The sequence below is a fragment of the Toxorhynchites rutilus genome, chromosome 2 (assembly GCF_029784135.1).
Source record: "Toxorhynchites rutilus septentrionalis strain SRP chromosome 2, ASM2978413v1, whole genome shotgun sequence".
In the NCBI taxonomy this organism is placed as follows: domain Eukaryota; kingdom Metazoa; phylum Arthropoda; class Insecta; order Diptera; family Culicidae; genus Toxorhynchites; species Toxorhynchites rutilus.
In genome coordinates, this window is record NC_073745.1 from 103,989,442 (window position 1) to 104,013,050 (window position 23,609).

At 36.0% G+C, this 23,609-nt stretch overlaps 1 protein-coding gene across 9 annotated transcripts in view; it reads left to right on the forward strand.

Annotated features, from left to right (window-relative positions):
- LOC129765200 (MOB kinase activator-like 2) overlaps nt 1-23,609 on the forward strand; it is a 409,346-nt gene that overhangs the window by 308,385 nt on the left and 77,352 nt on the right. For 3 of the 9 annotated variants that reach the window (XM_055765224.1, XM_055765225.1, XM_055765229.1), the window contains exon 1: nt 8,151-8,445. The exons of 5 other annotated variants lie outside the window; for them this stretch is intronic. The gene's annotated coding sequence lies outside the window, so the exon portion shown is untranslated. Of the gene's footprint in view, nt 1-8,150; nt 8,456-23,609 lie in introns of those variants that run through there. One more of the 9 variants, XM_055765228.1, reaches the window with a different exon arrangement.

A 23,609-nucleotide genomic window follows, 5' to 3' on the forward strand; every position in this document is an offset into this window, starting at 1 on the left:
TCAGAGATTCAGAGTTCAGAGATTTGAAGATTCAGAGATTCAGAGATTCATAAATTCAGAAATTCAGAGATTCAGACTCATATTCCGAACTGAAATTCTAAATTCTAAATATAGACTCATGTATTTAGATTCCATATCAGATTCCAGCTTCTAGATTTCTAAACAGGTTGTGGATACCAATTTCAAGTTCAAATTTTATATTTTTATTTCGAATCCCAATTTCCAGATCTCAATTTTTTCGAGCTCATATTTCTTATTCTAGATGTCATATTCAAGTATCTAAATTTCCAGCATGCAAATATTGGATTCTAGACCAGTTAGTTTAGATGAGAATAAACGAATCGATGAACCGATTTACGATCTCGTATTTGTAATCCAGATTCAGTTGTCAGGCTACGTTGATTGTAATGAACAAATTCGTTTCAAGGTGTTCACGCAATAAGTACCTAGGGTAACGAACAAAAAAAAATAAGACAAATCCGAATCTTTTCTATAACATACCTTCCTTCAAGAGAGATATTATCTTCAATGCTTCATCAACACACGAGATCTATGTTTATCAAATGTCATTTCCATTCAATCTCTAATTCGTTTACTTCAAATTCAATCACTGATCGAACACCCCTGAGGTTACAGTAAATATCGGATATCAACGAACGAATACGAAACGGATCATTTGTTTACATTCGCTTCGGATTCGTTTGGCATGCTCGTTCTTCAACCCGATTTGAGGTTATGTAAACAGTCGCGAAGTCGACACTCATCATTGATTATCATCGCTTCATCGAGTTAGACATCTCGATAAACATGAATGAGGGGGAAAAGTTGTGTCATTACTTCATCCACTGTCCCGTGGATCAACAGTCGACAGTTGTTTTTATGTAAAACTCTAGCTATCGAGTTTAATTTTTTTACGCTGATTTCCACTTCAGAATTAATGAGTTACGAGTGACAAGTAAGGTTTGTGAGATTTTTTGTTATTCTTCCATGTAGCTGATCGACCTTAGCCTATTTTCTACCACTTTTCTCTGTTGCTACGGCCGCTTTTTTTCCTGTTACACATATCCACTGATAATTTCAATTGATTTTTGTTTATTCACATCGACGGTTGACTTTGACACTGGGGCGATAGTAATGTGGTCAATCACATCCGTTTTCTGCGTGAGCTGCATTTCGAAAGCTGCTCCATACTCGCCACATACACTGGCCTGTTTGGGCATTGCCATGAGTCATCGCTTGTTGACAACAATCGAATCATTATAATTTCACTTATTTAAATATGTTCGTTGTCAGTGAGCGATTGCCAGCATATGCTGGCATGACTTCATGATAGCTGGATGTGATTTTCATTTCAGCAGAATACTGTGATCGAAATAGAATCACACTTCACAATATATATCACTTTTTCCTTAAATTATAATTGAAAGATTGAAAAACTAAAAAATCAAAAGATTGGAAAGTTAAGAAATTTTATAATTGATAAATCTAAATCTGAAAACTTTTAATTTTTTTTAATCAAAAAAAAAATTCAAAATTTAAAACATTTTTAAAAGTTTCAAAATATCAAAATTTCAAAATATTAAAATTTCAAAATTTATGAAATACAAAACTTCGAATTACCAAATTTCCAAAAGTTCGAAATTTCTAAATTGGAGATCATTGGATTAAATGTTACTGATCAAACAAAAAATACATCAAAATAGTAGCAACTATTAATTATGATTGCGTGATCAGCTACAAGCGAAACTCATGCCCCCAAATCGTGATCTTGAGTCTGCTGAAAAATGGCAGGCGTTGAGTCACCTTTTTCACCATCACCCGAGGTTCCTGTCCCACTTCACAAACATTACTCATCGTCGTCCCTCCAAACCGCTTCACCGTTCGTCCAAATTCAATCATCGCACAAAGCACGAAGACACTGATAATCACCCGCGATTTTGACGGCTAATCGCGGCACATTTTAACATTAGTTGTGTGGTGAAGGGTTAACACGACTAACCCCGCTACAAACCAGATCTTGCAAAAGAGCGCGCGCGCTTTATGACTTCTTCGGCCGAATGGTCGAACAAAAGAGAAACTGTGATCCCCAACTGAGATTGATGGATCCGAGATGGTGGCGCGTAGGCAGGTGTGGTCGACTGATGGACAGTTTTGTATCGAAGCGCCACCTTTGGTAAATGTCGATGACTACCGGACACGGTACGGCGCGGTGTGTGTTGCGTGATGCATTTTAATAAGCCCCATATCCCATAATCGTCGTGGTTTTAGGGTTGAGCGTCAATTTTTTTTTTGAATCGCAGGAGGAAATGGAAACAGATTGTGACAGTAATATCCTTATGGCAAATTGATAAAATCGGTAAATTTTTTGTTCCTGTTATAGTTTTTTCCGGGTAGCAACATTACAACAGGGAAAACGGGACAGTCATCTATTTTAAGCCCATAATTTGCATGCGGCGTATGCAAATGCTGTTTAAAGACCATTTTACTGCGCTCTATGTGGAAATTACCGTAGCCCGTAGTGCACCTAAAGTTCAGCATTGCTCCAAATAGTGCCTACAGTGCACGGTTTAAATGTGGGGCACACGATTAATTAAAAATGCAAATTGAACTATCAAATTAACGGACGGTGTGTGCGCGGGAAGTGTTTGCACTGCAGCAGAGCGCTGGTCACTATTTCCATTTGGTTTGCGGGGTTATTTCATTATAGAGAGCTAAGGCAGTATATCACTTTGATCGTTGGACCCAGCAGAGGGACAATGAACAATTTAGACTAATCGAGATAATAATTTGATTTAATTCAGAGCACGGCTTCCCGAACGGGATCGTCCTTAATGTGGTTTTGCTGATAGCGTAATAATTTCGTTATGTTTTTGTTTTGTTTTGCCTAGGAAAATTTCAACTGTATCGAATTCATATGCTTTTATTTTATTGTGAAAGTGTGTTGCCACGGGGCCATTCATAATTAATCATATTTATATGTTTATCTATTCTACATTTGTCTTTGTTATTTTTTTTATCACAACTTTATAAATAAACTATATTTTTCTTTTATTTTCAGGTAAGTGTTACCAAAATTGGGCATACCACGGTGATCAAAGGTAATTTCGTAAGTCGTCGCAGACAGTTTCTTTTGGAACTCAAATTTCAAGCTCTCTGTCGTTCGCTCACATACTACATTTTAGAGTAAGAAATTCGATTCAATCAAAATAAAAAAATCACTGCTGTTGGTGAGAGTTCTGAGTGCAATTTGTTTAGAAATTTAAAAATCTGAAAATTTTAAAAAATCTAAGAATCTGAAAATTCGAAAATCAAAAAATCTTAAAATTTGAAATTCTGGAAATCTGAAAATCTGCAAAATGTGAAAAATTCATACAATCTGTAAAATTTGCAAAATATGAAAAAAAAACTGAAAAATCTATAAAATCTGAAAAAGTCTACCCCCAATGTGAAAATCTATACAATCTACAAAATTTTTAAAAATTGAATAATCAGCGAAATCTGCAAAATAAAAAAAAAACTGTAAAATCTGTAAAATCATAAACACCTGTAAAATCAGTAAAATCTGTAAAATTAGTAAAATCTGTGAAATTTGTAAAATCTGCCAAATCTGTAAATAAAGCAAAATTTCTAAAATCTGTAAAATCTGCAAAATTTTCAAAATCCGCAAACCTCCAAAATCTCCAAAACCTGCAAAATGAGCAAAAGCTGTAAAATCTGTATAATCTGAAGCCTGCAAAACCTGCAAAATTTGCCAAATCCGTAAAATCTGAAAAATCCTCAAAATCTGCAAAATAAACCATAAAATCTAAAAAAAAATGCTAAATCTATAAATTCTTTGAAATGGCTGTTAAATCTGCTGAATCTACAAAATCTGCGAAGTTCATAAAATCTGTAAAATGTTTATATATATAAAAAATCTGAATATTCTGTGAAATAGCAAAACAATGAGAAATCTGCAACATCTGCAAAATCTGTCGAAAATAAAAAAAAAATAAAAAAATTGTGAAAATAAAATCTGAAAAATCTAAAAAATGTTAAAAATTTGTGAAATCCTAAATATCTGTAAAATTCAGCAAAATTTGTAAATTCATAAAATCTGCAAAAATTGCAATATCTAAAAATATGGAAAATCTGAAAAATCCATGAAATCGGCAAAATCTGTAGGATCTACAAAATTTTCAAAATATTTTAAATCTAGAAACACTAAAAAAGTGCAAAATATTTAAAATTTTGCAAAATCTGGGAAACTTCATACTCTGTAAAATTTGTATAATCTAAAATCTGTCTAATCTGCAAAATCTGCTAAATTTGCAAAATCTGCAAATCTGTCGGACATGCAAAGTAAGTTTGTAAAATCTGCGATACTAAAATCTAAAAAATCTAAAAATTGTGAAAAATTTGCGAAATCTGCAAAATTTGGAATATCTGAAAAATCAGCAAAGTCTATGAAATATGTAATATCTGTTTGAATCTGAAAACCCTGTATAATCGGTAAAATTCATATAATTTGTATAATTTGCGAGATCTACAGAATCAGAAAAACTTGCAAATCTGCTAAATCTGCTAAATCTGCGAAATCTGCAATATCAGAAAAACCTGTAAAATCTGTAAAATTTGTAAATTCTGTAGAATCTGTGAAATCTGTAAAATCTTCCAAACCTTCTAAACCATATGCAAAAATGGAAAAATATGTAAAGTCTGAAAAATCCTTAATAATTCCAAAATCCTCAATAATTTCAAAATCCGCAATATCTTCGAAATCTGCAAGATCCGGGAAAGCTGTAAAATCTGAAAAATCTGCAAAATTTACAAAATCTGCAAAACCTAACCGGGATCCGCACAATCTGCGTGTTGGCGCACCGAAATAATTTATTCTCCGTTTTTATAAATCATTTGTATTTTTTACTTGGATGAAGAATTATAAAATTCCTATAGGAAACAATATATGTAGTTCGATTATGTTCTCTTCTTATACAATTGAAACTCACGTTTACTATTTCCACCCGATCAGTAAAGCTGATGAATGTTTTCTCGGGGTGCCAACTACGTTGAAGTTGCGAATTCAGATTATCGGTTACAAATTCCTAGAATAATCTACTAGATTTAGAATATTTTTAAGTTAGGTATAATTGTTACTAGATTTTGGCAAAATATTACCTTTTGACGAATATAACTAATGATAGCAATTAGATTTAAGTAGCGTTAGGATTATTTGACACCGTACGTTTTGTATAAACTGTTAGATAGTTTCAATAGCTGTAAGTCAAAAGCCTAAAGCCTAAAGTTTAACAATTTCTTTAGACCTCCTTTCTAAATCACTTTTATTTCAACTATGATCTTTGTTCTTCTCCAAAACTATTTTCCCTTTCTTCGATTTCTTCTTCTTTTTCCTCTTCATCATTCCTATCCATATTTATTGACCACTACTCTGCTGACCATTTGGACTGTGTGTAAACTGTCGGTCGAGGTATGGTTTCTTCGGTTTGGTTTGTATGTATGGAGAAGCGCTGCCAGTCGAGTAAAGGCGCGCTCTGATAACACAGCGAAAATCATAAAATCCACATAATTGGCAAAATCTAAAAAATCTAAAAATTTCAAATTTTAAAGAATCTGAAAATCTAAAAAACTGAAAAACTAAATAGCTTGAAAACTGAAAATCCGAAAAACTGAAAAACTAAACAACTTGAAAACTGAAAATCCGAAAAAACAACTGGAAACTTCAAAATCCGAAAAAGGAAAACTGAAAAGTTATAAAACTTCATAACTCTAAAACTTCAAAACTTCAAAACTTCAAAACTTCAAAGCTTCAAAACTTCAAAACTTCAATACCTCAAAACTTCAAAACTTCGAAACTTCAAAACTTCAAAACGTTCGGAATCTTTCATAATTCCGTTACATGTTATTTTTTTTAGATTTCCATTCAACCTTGTTGATAAACGTAGTTCTACGTTGGAACACAATTCCATGAAATGATTAATAATGAAATGAATTAGTAGCAATGTATCCATAACCACTCATGAGATTCCTTAAGGGGGACCTCTGTCTGAAAGGTCGAAAAATAATTAATTTTCGGGATTTTTCGGATGTTAGGGATAAAGTGAAGTGTTCTGGTATTTTGTTTATTGTTTAAGGTGTATTTGAAGATGTATTTTCTTTGTCTTTGAGCGAACAATGATTATTACGCCGTTGACAGCTGGATGCGTAAATGTTGTTTGAATGTCGGTACCTTGCTGATGATATCGGTTCTGAAGCAACGGGATGTCGGAGAACAAATTGCAATGAATATTTTGAGACTTTAGGACAACACCCAAAACGTTACATAGGGGTTTTTGAAAATTCTAAAAATTGCCAAAATGGCGGCCATTTTTGTTTAAAATGAGTTATTTTTCATGAAAAATCGCTGTCTAGAAGCTAATAAAAAATAAAAAATAAAATAGATATAAAAAACGGCTTTGTAACGCTTTAGATAATTCATTTTTACATGCTGATAAAAAATTCCAGCCAAATCGGTCAAGTAGATCCTGAGAAATCGATACCACCGATTGAATAAACATGGTTTCGAGAAACACGCGTTTGAAAATTCGTTCAGCAATATTCTATCCCTTGAGGTAGCCTCATAACTTTGGATGTTACTTAATACCGAAATCAAATATCGAAAAATTCGTTTAGGACAACATTTATAAGAACATAAGCTTCTCAAAAATGCAAAAATTAAAAATCGGTTTTTTCGATCTTCCAGACTGGGGTTCTCCTTAATCGATTTCGCTCTGGAATTTGGCGTCGAACAAAACCAGCGGGTGACACTTCAGTATTAGGAAAGGTTGCTGGCAGCTGCGAGACTAGAATTCGTTTCGATTCTTTGTTTTTAAGAGGCTTTAAACTTTGCAGTTCATTCGCCTCTAAATGGAAATCGCAAATGCAGAGTAGCAACTGAATTGTGGATAGCTGCTACGTTAGGTGTTCGTTATAGCACAGAATAAATGAATGGGAAAATGGGAATGCTTGAAATTTTCATCAATGTATCATATTCACCGACTATTCGATTAGCATGCAAACGATGAAAATCTATACGCTGGAAAAAGAGATAGTCAAGACAAACCTAGTCCGACGTCAAAACTACAAAAGATATTTTCTTTCGCCCGGTCATAGTTCCGTTACACTGGTATGTACAGTGCAATTGTCTAACACGATTGCTTCAAGAAAACTTCAGATGAAAGTTGTTTAAAAGTACCGAAATCTGAGTTCAAAAGTTCTACAAAAAAAAGTTTCATAAGAAAATGGTTAATTTATTCGGGGCTATCAGAAATCTTCTGGAACATCGCCACGTGTGCCACTTCATTGATTCCAGTAAATCACGGAACAGTTCAATTTCGAACCGCACAACCAAGCACAAGCTCGCCTTCCGCATGCCGATGAAATTTCAAATCATGAAAATTGAGTAATTGACTGAATTAAGCATACTTTGTTTAAGACGACGCGGCAGCAGCTGGGTAACAGCGGTTGCTTGATTAGTTTGTAAAAACATCCGCTCCATTAGCGTCGTAAAGTATTTTTGTTGTTGTTGATGTTGATGATGCACCTAGGATTAATCCACTTTGCGTACTGCGCACTTGCCGTGGACGTTCGTCAAAACACATTTGTTGAGCGCGCAACTACGCGAAGTCGCCTGACAATTGGGAAACCCAAGTATCAACAAACATATCTACTAATCACCACAAATTGCCCTCCCAATCATCGTGTGGTTGTCAATGATAACAAAGAGAGCTCAGTGTTTTGACGGAACGTTCTGTGCGTTGAACGCTCCTATCAACTTTTTTGTGTTCAAAAAGCACGACCCTTTCTCATTGAGATAGCAAAAGCTTTCAAGCGGAGACTTGGCAGGGCGCCGACATATCCCGAGATGTTTCAGCGAGTAAGAACAAATGGCAGTGCGACAGGGAGGCCCGTCACGATCTGAAAAGATGACGTGAGCTTCGGGGTGCCGTGAGCTTAGTGCGAAGTCTCGAGGAAGTTTCCGTCGTCGGGTGGTGATGGTGCTTTCGAGAGGGAGAGAAGTGAGAAACTCGTCGCCGCGAGAGCATCGACGGCGGCGGCTGTTCTCGCCATATGTTTAGTATGTAGTAACAACGGTAAGTGGTCGGCGCTCGTATAGTGCCGAACAAACACTTCGTTGTGGCGAACGTGTTTGTGCGATGATTTCGTTTTGCTCAGTTTTCCGCGCGTCGTGTTGTGCCGAAGATCTGGAAGTGTTTTGTTCCGCCATCCGTTGCGCGAGACGGTGTCAGGTTCTGGGAGACGCAGGTCGCGAAATCATGCCCGAATGCACAACGAGCCAAACTAGTCAGTGTCTCAGTTCTTAAGAAAAGGGAGAAGAATAATGTTGAGTGTTTGGTGGTGGGTGGCAGAAAACGAAAGTGGATTGCTGCAGAACCCAACACCAAGAAGGTGTGTGTGTGTATGTTAATTGTTGGAACGCTTTAAACCCCTCGAGGAGTGTCGCTGAAAGGTCAATATCGCAGGAAATGCTGCTATTCACAATCTAAGCGCGCACGTTGGGGGTTGAAGGTCACTGCCGCCGTGTGCGCCTACTCAGCGGATAAAGTGTGCTGCCCAAGCTCAGGGTTGCCCGCTGATGTGGTGCGAACCCGGATCCATCAAAAGGCGGATCCAAAAGCGCAGCGGAACCAAATCAGTGAAAGTAAACCATGCGTGAAAGTGAATTGTTGCCGCGCGTGAATGCGAATTTGGTGAACGCGAAAACGGTTGATCGTAAATGAAAATAATCAAAAGTGCGGATATTCCTCGTGCCGTAGACGACCAACGGATCCGCCGGATTGAATGTTGCTATTGTAGGGTGTAATAATCGGAAGAAAGCACTGGTTGGTAATACCCCTCAGAGCTTTTCTGCAGAAAAGTTGCGAGCGCCATTGCGGGTGTAATGCAGATGAGTAGCGGAAGGATTGCCAAGAGTATGCAGCACTACGATGCGGTGTCACAATGTGCTGAGTCATGGGGGTTTCAGCAAAAAATGACGTAGTTCAGATTTGGTTCAAGCAAAATTGTAAAATAGATTGGATGATTTGCATCAATCTGTTTAGTTATATAAAATGACTGTTACGAAAAACTACTCGAAAACTAATTAATCTTTCAGACATGTTACTTTTTTAAATATGCGAGGTTTTTTTGAGCTGGAATTAAGATATTATCGAAGCTTTCGAAACAAAATGATTTCGAAAAAGATTATCACTTCAGCCACGTTTGTTTTCATCATGTTACAAATGCAAATCATCAGTATTTTTTATACTGAAGATTCTTGACAATAACTCAGTTCAATCAGAGGCGACGCGTGACCAATTGAGCTACCTGTTCAATCAACAAATGTGTGTGTGTGTGTTTCCATCGGCTTCGTTCAGCAGAAAACTTTCAACCTCAAATATCATATTTACGCAAGGCAACGCATTAGTAGTAGTGATCGCTTCATACATAGCTGACTGCGTTTACCCTGTCGCACTTGAAGATGCAGAAAAGTGTTTGAATGACGGCATGTTTAGATGAAAGGTTTGAACACGGTATGTTTAGATGAAAGGTTTGAACCCGGTAGTCATTACTGCTTATTTCTTAGTGTTGTGTTGTGTTACGTGCGGGTTGTGTGATGTAGTCAAATGTAGCCAAACAGAACAGAATATACAGCCAAACTAGCGCTGACAGAAAACATTTCATCTTCGACGGAAAAAATGCTTTTTCGTGTGCTGAAGGGTGTAATTTAAAAATAAAAGTTCCTTTTTCAAAAGCTTTAAAATGTTTGCATGCATGTCTCTTTCTCTCAGACTGAACGTCAGCTTGGGATTGTACCAAAAAAAAAGCCCAAACGATGCCAACGGGGATTGAACAAAGGCCGGCTGGAATGCAAGGCTGTTTTACACGACCATGCTCACCACATAACCCCTGGTGCTGTTGCATAAATGCGTGAGAATATTACACCCCAATATAAAATGAAGTTGGAAAGTGTTTTCTAAGATTAAAAATGAGAGCATAAACGTGAATCTATATTCTTTTCGGTCTGGGCCGTGTTTTTGGCAAAGTATGCGATAAGGTTTAATGCGTGATTATTTGCAAAGTGTCTCTTGTTTCGCTCGTTCATATTGATCTTATATTGCTATAGCATATATATTATACAAATGCTATACGAGTATGGGAGAGTAGCACATTTTCTGTTATTTTAAGGCTTATTTTATGTAATAAATCGGGATGCCAAAACATGTGCTGTAAATTGATTTTGTGTGTACGGGTATTCGGGATAATATGAAAATTACAAATAAAGTTGAACCTCGCGGTGTGGATTATCCGCGAAAGTGAGTTCCCTAGTAATTCTTTACATCTTCCCGAAATTTGTCGGTTAGTGGTAGGGTATCGTTTTTTTTTGTTTTGGCCATGCCTTTCACATTATCTGATCACTGGTGTACAGGACCTTACAGATGGAAAGTTTAATGATTTCTGTATTGATGCAGCATAGTTTTCATGCTAAAATATTTTTTTTTCGTGTTAAGCCCTTTATTGCGTTATCCGCGATTTTCGTTATACGCGGTTACCTAGCCCGACTATTCCGCGGATAATCGGGGTTCTACTGTAAATTACGTTCGATAATTCCTCATCCATGCTACAAATGTGAAATAATAAAAAAAAAATCTGAGATTGTCTACTTGTCCTATGAACAGTTTGAACAGGCGGACGAGACGCCACCGAGTTCAAGAGAACGGGGATATAAAAATATAACCTTCCAATATAAAAAAGATGTTTCTATTCCAATCAAAAACAATTCTAAGTGAAGCTAAATAAAATAAAGCCGTTTACAATGAGAGATTAATTTATCTTAAAAACATTGAGTGAAACAAAATAAAAACAATTAACTTTTCAGTAGATTTTTTTTGCCTTGAAAAGGGCCGATGGGATGCGTGGTTTTGTGGCAACTTCCGATCAATCATCTCTCAACCTTCATGAACGATGCTGACGGGTCGATGGTTACAGAGATACTGGAATAGAACGGTAACGGTATTGAATTAAAGAGACTTTAAACTCTGAGAGTTCATTCGTCTCTAGCTGGAATAGAAATCGCAAATTATATCTTTTATACTCTTGCCTGGTGCAATTGCTACTCCTTTCCATATCGCAATAGGACTGTCAAAACTATTTCTAAAGATTTTTTCAAATTGTTTGCCATTGCCTTTTCCCCATACAATTCAAAATCCTCCGATATATGGATAACTTGCTGGTTATTGTATGGGCTATTCATATAATTTAATTTCATACTATTTTAAATTTAATTTTTTATTTTTTTTTCGACCACTATTTTGAATGTCTTATAATTTTGAGCTACATTTTTTTTGTATAAATTTAAGAATAAAAACTTAGATCTTTTTCATGAAGTCGCCTAGATTTTCCAATGTTTTTACACCCACAAAATTTCACTGTGAATTTTCAAACTTGAGATTTTTTCGTGTCGAGAGATTTTTCATTTCTCTGTTACATGTTCACTTTTTATTTTTACATTCAGCACACTAAACTTTCTTGTTCAACTTAGTTCTGCATTAAAAACTGCTGAAAAAGTTGCTCCGAATTTGCTCTTACATATAAATTCATGTCTTATCGGAAAGTTTCAAAACCTGTAGTTTGACGTAAGACTACGTATATTTTTAAGTCGCGTTTTTATAGAATAGTTTCAACATGAATAATGCTTTTTGTTACGAATGGATTTCGATGATTTGCATATCTTCTAAAACGTAAATCTGTACGTGATGATAATGCGATTGATGGTGACGGTTTCGTATGCATGCTCCGAACATGCACAAAGTACGCTCGGCATCGAGCTTGTACTGATACGAATAATACGATGACTCCGCTCTTGTGGCTGAAAATGAAAACTTCAGCGGACAATTTGGGAGGTTCGAGACAAGCGATCGTATCATGAACATTACCTTCTGTGATTGTATTATCTTGGATACCATTTAGATTCTGTCATTTAAAAATATTGCTATTTATATTTTTCACGTGGCTCAATCTTTTTACATTCATGTAGATTTTTCGTTTTTTCGACATATATTTAAAAAGACGAAGGTCTATATTTGCCTCAAAACTAGTTGATGTATCAATTCTGAACTTTCAAAAATAAAACAGCTAATATATTTCAGAATATCAATTGATTCTTTCAACTATTCTAGACGTAAAATCCACTTGCGAACTCTTGATTCAGAAAATAAGTTCCAAGAATTATATTCTACTTTTGCATTCGAAATCCTCGGATCGAAATCATTGAGGTTGAGAATTGATATGAATCTTATCGAAATTTCAATAAAATCACGCACACCCCGAAATTTAACTAAATAGTCTCCATCCTTCCATTTTTTATTGTTCTTTCGGAATTTCGATTTCGGATTTGGATTCTAGATTCTATTTTTGTTACATTTCAAGTTTTGTATTTCAGATTGGACATCTTAATATAATTCAGATTCAAATACTGACTCTGTTTTTCATCGAGTCATTAGTTATTAGCATTCCTTTGAGATTTACCAAAGATCCCGGGATTTGAGATTGGATCCCGAATTTTTTATTCCGGATTTGGAATCGATATGTAGATTCTGGAGTTGGATTCCGGATGTGGAGTCCAGATTTGGGAATTAGATATGGGTTCTGGATTTGGATTCCATGTGGATCTCGGATTTCAATTCCGAATTTGGATTCTGAATTTGAATTCCAGATTTGAATTCTGGACTCAGTTCCCAGTTTTCAGTTCTGGATTTGAGTTCCAGATTTGGATTCCGGATTTATTTAAATCCGGGATTTTAATAACGAATATGGATTCGGGTTATGCATTCCGGATTTGAATTTCAGATTTGAATTCCAGATTGGTATTCCGGATTTGAATCTTAGGTATGATTTCCATCTTTGGATTCTAGCTATGGATTCCAGATTTGGATCCCGAGTTTTACTACTGGATTTGAATTCCAGCCTTGGATTTAGATTCCGTATTTGAATTCTGATTTCGATTCTAGATATAGATCCCAGATTTGGATTCTGGATTTGAATTTTGGATTTGGATTCCAATTCTGAATTCTGGATTTAGATTTTTCATTCGTATCTCGGTTTTTTTCGGATTTGGATTCCACATTTTGATTCCAGATTTAGAATCCCGATTTGAATTCCATATTTGAATCCCGGATTTAGATTGCGTATTCGCATTCCGGATTTGGATTCCAGATTTAGATTCAGGATTTGCATTCCAAATTTGGATTTCAGATTTCATTTTCGGATTTGGATTTCAGCTCTGGTTCAGAAGTAGTATTTGTATACCAGATTTGAATTCTTAATTCGGGTTCCAGAATTAGATCCCGGAATTTAATTTCTGATTAGAATCCCTGCTCTGGATTCCGGATTTGTCTTCTGATTTCAGATTTGGATTTCGAGTTTAAATTTTGGATTTGGTTTTGGATTCTAGATTTAGATACTGTACTTGGATCCCAGATTTGGATTCCAGGTTTACATTCCGGATTTGGATTCCTTATTTGCATTCCAGATTTGGATTTCGATTTTAGGTTCCAGATGACGAGTCCGGTTTCGGGTTCTGAATTTAGATTTCGGTTTTGTATTCTGGATTTGAACTCCGGATTGGGTTCCGCGTTCAAATATCAAATAAGAAAAAATTCAATTCCAAAGACGTGTTACGACGTGAAAAATGATTCATCAACATTTTCGAATGCATGTTGAAACCTTAATTACTTTCCAGTTTTCTGCTTCAAACCATACCTTCAGATTCAATTTCGGATCCTCGGATTTTGAATTTGGTTTTACATACGCAGATTTCGGACGCTGAACTAAATTGGAAAATGCGAATTCGATTGATTTTTGATTTTAGTTCATGGTTTTTTGACGTGGGACTACGTCTAACCGGAATATATGGGGGGTAAAATGAAAACATAAACACTGAACATGCAGGAAAAATGCAAGATTTCGAATGCTTATAACTCGAACATTTTCTACAGGATCGGAAAGATGTTTGCATCAATTGATAGGGAATATTTCTACGCATCTATCGCAATTAATAAAATGTCATTTTTCATTAGATAAATAATTGAATAACTGTAAAATGTTAAGCGTTATCTAAACGCCCTAACTGCCTCGTTTTGATTGGCCCGATTTACGGTTTCCCCAACACAGACTTCAAAACCAAGCAGCGTTGGGGAAATCGGAATTGAAAATACATGAAAGTAGGGGGACTTTTGTTCTCTCCGAAATATGTTCCCTAACACAGACTTCAAAACCAAGCAGCATTGGCGAAATCGACATTGCAAATACATGAAAGTAGGGGCAGCTTTTGTTCCCACCGAAATGCGTTTCCCTAACGCAGACTTCAAGTCCAAGGAGCGTGGGAAAGTTAGCATTGCAAATACATGCAATTCGGGGGCATTTTTGTTCCGACTGAAATGTGTTTCCCTACCACAGACTTCAAATCCATGGAGCGAGGGAAAATTGGCATTGCTAATACATGCAAGTCGAGGGCAATTTGTTCCGACTAAAATATGTTTCCCCAACACAGGCTTCAGAAACAAGGTGTCCAGGGAAATTGGGATTGCAAATTCATGCAGGTCGGGAGTATTTTTGTTCCGACTGAAATCTGATTACCTATAAAGACTTCTAAACCAAGGTGTCTGGGGAAATCGCCATTGCAAATACATGCAAACTGCAATCAATACATACAAATGGTTACTAAGCTAAGATAGTCCCACGTCAACCTTGCGGTTTTATCATAGATATAACCCACCCATTTTTTTTTCTCAGATTTCAGACTCCGACCAGAGAGTGTTATGTTCGAGACTAAGAAATGATGATGATTTTTTAATCGATCTTTTTCAATTCAGCCATTTTCGATTGATTTATTTTAGTCTATCGAGGTTAGGAGAAATCGGTATATTCTCTACAAATACGATTATATTATTCTGTTTCTTTTCAATTGAAGACTGAAACGAATGGGCTATATTCAATACCATCGTCAAAGTGTTTCATTTCGCATGGGAAAGAACATTCGCGGCAGTTTTTGAAATTACAATTTCACAAATGGATTGTCATGGAGTGTCTTCGATAAAAATTGTATTAAAAGAGGCGTAAGAGAGCATAGTATTCTCGGCGCCGGCAACTGATAATTCATGCATGCTGTGAATACGTCTGTATAAAAATATAGTGTGTAAAAAAAAATTTAAAAAGTGTGCATCCAATGAAAATGAAAGATTTTGAACTCTTTTAACTCGACCATTTCTGGATAGATCACAGAGGTAGTTGCATCAAATATTTGGGGATAATTCTACGTATTTATTGTAATAAAGAAAACATATATTTTTCGAAACTAACTCTGGAACGAATGAAAAATTCAAAAGCTCTCCAAGTGTGCTGTCAAATACGAGTAAGCAATGTGACGAGCATTCAAGCATAGAAATTATTTTACTCTGTCATTTCTTTTTTAGTTTCACTCCAGACAGCGATCAGCCAACATCATAAGCTGAAGCTGAGAGGTAATTTGAAAATATTCAAACTGGCATTTTACCAATTCACCGCTATTGTGTCAATCGTTTGCACATATCAATGGAAGTATTCAGTGCATTTGCGCTCTATAAAAACAAGAATAAGAATTGTGCTGTGAAATATGCGTTTGTTGGTTCCGCTGATTCCTGATTCAAATTCCAGATTTGAAATTTCTATTTAAGATTTCAGGTTCAATGTCCATATTATGCTACTAGATCGTAGATCCAAAGTTAAAATTCCATGGTTAAGGTTCAATCCCAGATTTAGATTCCGATGCGATTAGATTTTCGTTTAGAGATTTAGATTCCACATTTCAGATTTCAGACTCAACAGTCGGATTATAAATCATGAATTAAACCAGATTAGAGATTCTGGACTCGGATTTCACAACATCATGGAAGTTCTGATCGTTTTGGATACTTCTACAAGAGATTAATCACCATGTATTTATCCTTGCTTCTCTCCTTCGGCATATTTCTGCCAAATTAATAATCAATCACCGTTGCCGTTCGAGGCAGCTCTGGCTGAGCCTCAGCTATCAACAACTCAGGATACCTAGCGTTACATTCCTTCAGATATGTTTGCAAGAATTTGTATACTAATATATTGTACGGAACTATATTGCTCAAAAATTAAAATTGTAATTAACTCAATGTGAGACATGGTTAATCGCTATAGTTGGCGATCTAAATTTTTATGCCGTATCCATTCACCTATGTTCAATGTAAAACAGCAGTGCCGCAGCCTTCCTCATGTCCACAAGTTCAGACACAATTCAAAAACAGCAGCGAAACAAAAGAAAAAACTTCCAAATCAATTGTGACGTCAACTACCAACCAGTTTTTTGGTTGGTATTTTTTTTTTGTTTCGCTGCGGAAGATTTCACCCATGGGGTGTGTGGTGTTGATGCAGAGTGCGCCGCTACGCTCTGAATGTGACAGATTTGAATATTTAACCACCGTTTTATTGCCGCATTATTATTCCGAACGGGTTACACCGTAATGATTGGTCCCCCGAGAGAGATCGAGAGGGGGAGGCAGTTGCGCCTCTTCAGAAGAAGCATTTAAAGAAAAAATGGCTTTGTGCTTTGTGGAACGAATTCATTTCTCCAACTATTTTTAGCAGGTGTGCTCGTGGTACACCTGGGCGTGGTTGGCGGGTGGTATCCATCGTTAGTCACTGTCCTGTGCCAAACGGGACAATGGAATCGTTATGCTTCCTCGGTGGATCCGTATCCATAAGGTATGGGAAATGTGTTCTAGCTTGTTATTATAAGGGGAAAGCCATTAAATTTTATCGTGATAAAATTCTATCTGCGGTAAGCCAGCTAAAATATATAAAAAGGACGTTTTACTAGTGTTTTTTTCACCGTCAGTTTAAATTTTTTATCATTACCCACGTTTTCAAAATTTCCAAATTTTCTCCATAACAATCGTTCAACATTTTTGAAAGCACGCACGATAAGTGGCCTTAATGTTGGGAACCGGCTGGTGGATAACAATTTTTGCCAAGTTCCAAACCATCCCATTTTCATAATTTCTCTATAAACCCTCCGATCGTTATAAGATTTCTAAACGTTTTCCATGGCTGCTACATAGTGTCACCACTAGAATTGGGCAACATATCGAGCAGGCTTGTTCCCCCAGCACCAAAGTTCATTTTATATTCCTGCGGCATCTCGGAACGCACGTTCGAGTGGAAGCGAGCGTGAGATGCTCGGTCGCTTCGTCGTCGTTAGTCTTGGAGAAATTGGATTGAGACAATTTTCCCACGGCGGTAAAACTCTCCCTCTTCTCCCATATATGCACAAAACAACAGATCGCTCCAAATAGGAACCAATTGCACTAATCCATGTTTAACGTTGGGAGGGATTTTCCCTCGACTCCGCAATGAGATATTGCAGCACTTTTTTGGATCATGTTCAAGTGTGGATCATGTTCAAGTGTACAAATGTGGCGCGCCGTGCCGTCACAGTGTTGGCCTTGTCTCCTGCAATAATTGCTGCATTGGTTTGGTTATTGGTTTTGTTGTTCCGAATCGATGGTATGCCCGCCACAATAATAACAATAAATAAGGCACTAGCGAAGGTATTTTCCTCTGTTTTTACATGCGAAGTTGATTATTGTATTATTGATTATTGTTACAGGTATACACGTGTTGGAAAATGCATGCCCTATCATCGACGTGAATAATTGATCCGGTAAATGTAATCTGCGTCAATCTGTCGATCAATAAATTTCCACTGAGAGACTGATTCTCGTTTCAGTGCTTGTTGCAGTTTGGAGTGCTCTTGAATGCATTTCTAATGTCGACTCAGTTTGATTTCTACAACTGTTATTCGAAGAAATTTTTATGTTAATCCATCAACGGCTATTCGGCTATTCGAAAAATCTATAAAAGGACACACATTGTGATGTAGGACAAAACCCGTTCGATTGACTCTCTTACAATGAAAAAGACAAGTTTTGGCCAATGCATGATTTTTTGGACAGTCATCTCCCGAGAAATCGAAGCATAGAACCAAATAATTCTTCGAAACATAATTTCATTTTTAAATTTTGACCTTTTTAATTATTCAAGTTTTAAATTTTTCTATTTTTCTATATGCCATTTTTTTCATTTTTAATTTTTTTAATTTCTTAATTTTTTCATTTTTAAATTCTCTCAATTCTCTCAATTGCCTGAAATATTTAAAATCTTTGAAATTTTGAAAATCTTTTAATTCTTTGAAATCTTTGAAATCATGAATACTTTAAAATCTTAGAAATCTTTGAGATCTTTGAAATCTTTGAAATCATGAATACTTTAAAATCTTAGAAATCTTTGAGATCTTTGAAATCTTTGAAATCTTTGAAATTTTTGAAAAATTGGAATCTTTGAAATCATTGAAATCTTTGAAAGCTTTGGTATTTTTCAAATCTTTGAATTCTTTGAAATCTTTGAAACCTTTTAAATCTTTTAAATCTTTGAAATTTTTGAAATTTTTGAAATCTTTTAAATTTTTGAAATAGTTCAAATCTTTGAAATCTTTGAAATCTTTAAAATCTTTGAAATTTCTTAAATCTTTGAAAACTTTGAAATCTTTTAAATTTTTGAAATCTTTGAAATCTTTGAAATCTTTGAAATCTTTGAAATCTTTAAAATATTTGAAATCTTTGAAATCTTTGAAATCTTTGAAATCTTTGAAATCTTTGAAATCTTTAAAATCTTTGAAATCTTTGAAATCTTTGAAACCTTTGAAATCTTTGAAATCTTTGAAATCTTTGAAATCTTTGAAATCTTTGAAATCTTTGAAATCTTTGAAATCTTTGAAATCTTTGAAATCTTTGAAATCTTTGTAATCTTTGAAATCTTCGAAATCTTTGAAATCTTTGAAATCTTTAAAATCTTTGAAATCTTTGAAATCTTTGAAATCTTTGAAATCTTTGAAATCTTTGAAATCTTTGAAATATTTGTAATCTTTGAAATCATTGAAATCTTTGAAATCTTTGAAATCTTTGTAATCTTTAAAATCTTTGAAATCTTTGAAATATTTGTAATCTTTGAAATCTTTGAAATCTTTGAAATCTTTGAAATTTTTGAAATCTTTAAAATCTTTGAAATCTTTGAAATCTTTGAAATCTTTGAAACCTTTGAAATCTTCGAAATCTTTGAAATCTTTGAAATCTTTGAAATTTTTGAAATCTTTGAAAATATTGAAAATCTGTAAATGTTTAAAATCTCACGTAGGACTACGAAATTATTTTATTCAGTTCATCAATTCGTGTATTGGTAAGTTTCTTCGGTTTTACAACAGATGGCGTAACTTGATTATTATTCCAGTGAATAAAATTTCCAGACATTCGTTGGAAAGCTACTGTTACTGTGCGTCTTTTTCAGTATATGTCAAAAAGTTGAAGCGTAAACAACATAGTTTTCTGACACTTCGAATATGTTGAGTTTTTTTGGGTGCCGAATGAATTGAAGCCACGAGACGTCGAACGCCGCTTTTTCACGTGCGAACAACTGCTCTAACGGCATTAAAGAAAGGATTTTTTGCATTGAATCGTTTCTGGCGATGAAAAGTGAGTCCATTACGACAATCCTAAACGTCAGGCAACGTATGGATACCCCGGCCATGCATCAACATCGACGGCCGTGCGGAATATTCACGGCCAGAAGGTTAAGCTGTCTATTTGGTAGGACCAGCTGAGTGTGGTGTACTATTAGCTGCTAAAACCGAATGAAATCATTACGGGGGACCTCTACCGATGACAATTGATGCGTTTGAGCCGTGCACTGAAGGAAAAACGGCCACAATACGAGCAAAGACACGATAAACTTATTTTGCAGCACGATAATGCTCAGCCGCATGTCGCGAAACCGGTCAAAACATACCTGAAAACGCTGAAATGGGAGGTCCTCTCCCACCCGCCGTATTCTCCAGACATTGCTCCGTTTGATCTTCATTTAATAATTTAACCGCTAGTTGGACTCCCCAAGAAATTAAGAAAAGTCGCTTTGGGTGACGAATGTGTTAAACTATACGATGCAGACACAGCCCTTCAGTTCATTTGGAGAAGAAGAAGATTTCTTCTATTTGAAGTACTTTTCGATCAAATCTTGGAACGAAGGTTCTATTATGCAGATGCTAATTATACTAACCGGAAGCCCTTTTTTATGGTAAATAGGGCCTTTTAATATGCTTGTAGTGTTATACCGTCATGTTCATGAAATTTTATGAATTTGCTTATAGTTTCCAACGACTTTTCCAAAATACAACATTATGGTAAAATATATATGTTTAGGAGTTGCGTTGAGAAACATTTGAAGACATGTGGGTTAATACAAAACGTAGCGATGTTAAAAAATCTTGTTTTATCTTAATACAAACTTTTAACGTATTATTCGTGTTGCACAGTGCATATTTTTTCAGTTTTCAACATCAATACTTTATTTTTCTTTCCAAGACACTGTTTCGGCACGAGTATAATATATATATAATGTAGTCATTATAAAACTGCGTATTTCATGATCTTGAAAATCTAAGATGGCGGCCGCTACAAAATGGCGGATCACATATTTTCTCAAAACCTCATCAATATGGGTTTTCCAAAACCCCATCAATATGGGTATCAAATGAAAGGGTTTGACTAGTAGAATACGGTTATTTAAGAAAAATGAAAATCCAAGATGGCTGCCACTACAAAATGGCGGACTACATACTTTTTCAAAACTTCATTAATATGGGTATCAAATGAAAGGGCTTGACGAGTAGAATACGGTTATTTATAATAAATGTAAATCCAAGATGGCTGCCAGTACAAAATGGCGGACTACATATTATGTCGAAACCCCGTTAATATGGGTATCAAATGAAAGGGCTTGACTAGTAGAACACCGTCATTCATGAAAAATGCAAATCCAAGATGGCTGCCACTACGAAATGGCGGACTACATATTTTCTTCAAAACCCTATTATTATGGGTATCAAATGAAAGAGCTTGACTAGTAGAACACAGTTATTTATGAAAAATGCAAATCTATGATGGCTGCCACTATCAAATGGCGGGCTTCATTAGTCTAGGGCATTGATAGCACTAAAATAAAATCGTGGGGCACGTTTGATTTCCATTATTCACAATTAGCGACTTCATCCTATGTCCCACGATTTTATTTTAGTTTTATCAATGCCCTAGACTAATGATGGAGAGGTGTGATAACTGCTAATTGCTACTTGCCTAATTATTTTCTAGCTTTTATTAAATTATTATGTTTAATCACAATTAAACCGTTTAACTCAAAAAGTTTTTTTTTACTTATTTGCATTTTATTTAGGAAATTTGCAAAATACTTGTTAAGTAGCTAGGGTCACTTTGGATCCGACACCTCTAAAATCAAGAAATATGTTTTTCTTTTAATTTTCCGTTATCTGTGTACTTTTAACATTCGTGTTATTGATTTCGGTAAAAATATTGCAACCCAAACAGATTTACCCTTCAATTTTTTTTTCGTGCAGTTGGACAGTCATCGAAGCTTGTGTAAATGATTTCATATTATTCAAGACTTAAATTCTGAACAACCAGTTTGACAAAAACATGATGTTTGCAAACAATTATTACTTGTTTTATCTTTTAAGTTTTCATTAGTTTTTTTGACGTTATTTCTAAAAAAACGAAGCATTCGGAAATGATAACTGTAGTGATAAACAAGTTAATCACGTTGTCCTATGTCAACAATGCGATCGTGTCTATATTTTGGGGTAGAGACATTAAGGGTAGAGATGGGCGAGCGCTCACGAGCCGCTTATTTGAGCCGGTTCGTCAGAACGAGCGTACGATCCACGGTTCTTTACAAATGAGCCGCGGTTCCAAAAAGGGCCGCTTTTCAAAAGAGTCTTGGTTAAAAAAAAGCCGCCGTTCAAAAAAGAGCCGCTTTTCGGAAGAGTCTCGCCTCAAAAAAGAGTCTCGGTTCCGCGGTTCAAAAAGAGACGCTTTTCAAAGAATCAAAAAAGAGTCTCGGCTCAAAAAAAGACCCATGGTTCAAAAAAGACCCGCTTAAATGAGCCGGCTCATTTAAATGAACGAGCGGCTCTGAGTCGCTCACTGAAATGAACCGGTTTGCCATTTTTTTAACTGTTCTTTTAACCCATTTGTTTATTTACTTAGGCTCATTAGCAATTTAGCTGTAATAGAGCCGGGTTTTAATCGTGTACATGTTACATGTTTTTATGGTTTCTATAAATTGAACATTACACATTAGCCGTTTAGGCGTAAAAGTATTTTTCCTATTCCATTGCATTATGGTAAATTACACAGTAGTAGCTATTTAAGCGTAAGAGTATTCTTTCTGTTGATGATCTGAAATGCAAAAGATGTTTCGATAGGCGATTTAATATCGTAGGCTTGTCACGTAATCATCTGTTAACACAAAGGATTAACAAACGAATCATGATACATGTACTAGGTAGACAAAAACACAATGCATCACACTGCACTCACGAATCAATATTATTACAAGTGGTACAATAACTGATAAAAAAAACACAATACAATGAACAAGTGGCTGATCGTATCTTTCTAAAAACGGGATTAAAACTATACCCACTCAACCCGGTAGTCATTTCAATAGTGCACGCGTTCGGTAGCAGTACTTCCATGAAACTACTTGTTAGTGTGATTCGTCCCCTTCAATACACGCATCCACACGCGTCCTCCGCCCCTTATGATCATCATGACTCATGGGCACTATCGCGAATTACGCCATAACGCGCAAACACCTGTCATTTCGAAGAGTTGCGAAATTATCGACTTTGGTAGGTAGGTAAATTAGCCAATCAACGAATCGAGCGCGCGCTTGACGCGCGTGTTTTTCTGATAAGTACGCGTGTAGTGAGGGTCGATAGAGAGTAATTTGCGCGGTGGTCTATCACCCAATTATTAAATGGTCCCGGATAGAGATAATGAGATGTTTATGGATAGCCATTGGGTAGATTTTTCGAATGATTTCCAATAGCCATTTCTAAATAATTAAGATAAAATCTAAGCATTGATGTTGACGGACAAAGTCGTGAACCAAATAATTTCCGGACATCCGTCTTCATGTTTCACATAACAAAACTCCCACTATCATGTGTCGGTACAGGTGAAAGGCTACCGAAAGCGTGGGTCGTTCTTGCAATGACGTACCTGACGCCAGCTGTACCAGCTGTTAAGATTTTACAGCCACTGGCAGATGTGGATTTCGTGCCCCCCTGGCGGCAGCAGGTAATGTACACATTTTTATGGCGCTGGATGGGATTCCCCGGTATTGCCTTGCCCACGGTGGAAGCTCGTAAAATTTCTGCAGACTACCCATTGTCAAGGTGAGATTTATATCTCCTTTCATTCGGTGGTAGTGTTTGCTAGAATAACATTTAGAGCTATTTGTGCTGATGATGTCGTACTGAGAACTACATCATTTGATAGATTTAATTAGGGATTTATGTAACGATGTCACCAGTTTGTGATGGCGTTCGTGACGATGGGGTGGTTTTTTGTCTTGGGTTTTGGGAAGAAACTGAC